This window comes from Cynara cardunculus (assembly GCF_001531365.2).
Source record: "Cynara cardunculus var. scolymus isolate 2C chromosome LG 1, CcrdV1, whole genome shotgun sequence".
NCBI classification, from domain to species: Eukaryota; Viridiplantae; Streptophyta; class Magnoliopsida; order Asterales; family Asteraceae; genus Cynara; species Cynara cardunculus.
Genome location: NC_037528.1, coordinates 39517550 through 39520112, shown reverse-complemented (window position 1 = coordinate 39520112; position 2563 = coordinate 39517550).

Below are 2563 nucleotides of genomic sequence, written 5' to 3'. Positions count from 1 at the left end.
CCCACCACCGTCACTGTCGATTACGACGAGTTTCACACCGTCGTTACCCCGGTATGTACCACCCTTCCCCTATTCTCCACCATTTTCACCCCCTCCACCATTATACACACTAACCCAACCCCTGGCGCCGGTTCGTCTTCTGTGCGACCGCCGGCCGCCGTGGCACCTCCTCCAACCGCCCTAACACCACGACCCATTTTCCTAGCCCTAACCACTCCACCTTCTATCAGTCCCCTCCCACCACCGATTAACCAACCACCCACTCAACCGGCCCCTATTGCCCTTCCCTCCACACCATTCGACCCACCCACTGTCCACGATTTCGACCTAAATACCTTGGGGGAGGAATTTTGAAGCCACTACCTCTAATAATCCTGAAGATTTGTTTCCCTTTTCTGCTCCCGAAGACTTACCACCACAACCCCCTGTGACTCAAACCGTGACTGCACTTACTAGTGAGGAACTCCCAGTCACTGCCCCCAGTGGGCAGACTATGAGCACAGACACATCCTCGGGAAGTATTGTGAGTTCCAGTTCCGAGTCTGCCATTCCTCAACCCGTAACCAAACCCATTTCTGAGGATAGCGATTATGAAGATGAGATGGTACAGGACTTGGCCCATGATGATGATATGGCTTGGGAAGAGGATGAGCAGGAAGATCTTGAGGAGGAAATCCCAGAAGATGAAGTGCAGGATGATTTGGAAGAAGACATTCCAGATGATGAAGAAATTGTTGTCCCCAAGCCCAAGCCTTCGAAAAAGAGGAAGGCAGCAGCCAAGTCAAGAAAGCAGCCGACCAAACGAAAGAAGAAGGAAAAGGTGGTACCATTTCAGGAAAGGTACAATCGAATCAAAAATAATAAAATTCTTTTAGAGCGCGCTTTTGACCCCCGGTTGGTCAATAMTTTTATGGCCATACGACACCACTTAGTGGCTTTGCGGTGGGACAAGTTGATTGTTGCCCCTTTGCAGGCTAACGTCAATTGGGTCACCGAGTTCTACGCTGCTGTTGGCTCTACAAAGAGCATTTCGGTAACCATTCGGGGCAAAAAAGTAGATTGGTCGGGGCCCAAGATTAATGCGGCCCTTGGACTCACCCCACCGCCGGAATGCTCATTTTCACAGATTATGAATGGAACCCATGACGTGCCCGACGCCGATATCGCTTCTGTCCTTACACTCCCCGATTGGGGATGGTCAAGGGACAACCGGCGACAAATGATTTTTGCTACCCATTTGAACACGGAAGCCGGACTTTGGTTTCAATTTTTAAGACACAATTTAATTCCTACTGGGCATGATAGTACTGTTTCGAGGGACCGATGCATCCTTCTCTATTGTATTATGAGTGAGTTGCCGATCGACCTTGGGCCGATCATCCATGCATCCATTTTGGTCGCCTCACAGCGGACGAATTGTCGCCTGGTCTGTCCAGCCCTCATCACCAAGCTCTTGGCTAAGGCTAAGGTCCCTACCTTTGAGGATGATACTATTGTTGTCGGCTCTTTCTTGTTGGGACAGAACACACTCGACCGATGAAATAGAGCATCTCGGCCCCATTTTTATATGCAGAATGTAGAACCTACCGCGATTGCTGCGGACGAGCCTGTGGCGACGTCAACCGTTCCACCGACTACGCCACAGGTTGTTGCTGTCTCCGCGCCATCCACCGCTGCTGTCACCGCACCATCCACCGCTGATGTCACCGCGCCACCGATTGTCATTGCCGAACCACATGTTCCTGCCGTTTCTGAACCACCGGTTGCTGCTGTTTCTGAGCCACCCGCTGCTGTCACCGAGTAACCTGCCGAACATGTTTCTGCCCCACCTGCTGTCCCTATGGCCGAACCGACTGCTGAGCTCCCATGATGCGGAGATGATATGGCCAGCCCCTCCGATCCGCCACCGAGCAACCCTTTAGGCTCGAGGTACGGGTCAGCAACTTGGGTATCTGTTTTGGCACTACAGTGGGAGGAAACAAATCAGAAGTTGGAGGAGATCTTGAAGAAGGTTGGAAGCCTTGATGACCGAGTCTCCGATCTCGAAAAGAAGAGTGCACGATATTGGGCTTACACTAGAGACTGGAATCGGGTGGAATGACAACTCTATAGGCGTCAAGATACTCTCTTGACAGCCCAACTTCCCCGATTCCCCAGTGGTCTTTGCCCGCCTCAGGTCCGGTGCTTCCCACCTTTGCAAGCCCATGTGCCGACGTCTGTTGTTGCTGCACCCTTTGCTCCGGTTCCCCACATTCCTGCTGTTACTACACTGCCTATCACCACTGCCATTGTTCCTGCCGTTGCTGTTTCAGTTACTGCTCCCATTGTCCAAAGCTCCGAGGCGCCAGGTGCATCCACTGTTTACCCACAGTAAGCAGTTTGACAGAAAGGTTAAATTCTCAACTTTTGATCCAACCTCTTAAAACATTATTTTTGACATATCTTTTGGGTACTGATACATTTTCATTCCGTCTTTTGTGTATGCTTTGCGGAATGTCATTTTCCTTTATGTGAATAATTATGATATGGGTGTTGGATTTCATTTTGTTTGTCTAGTTCCATT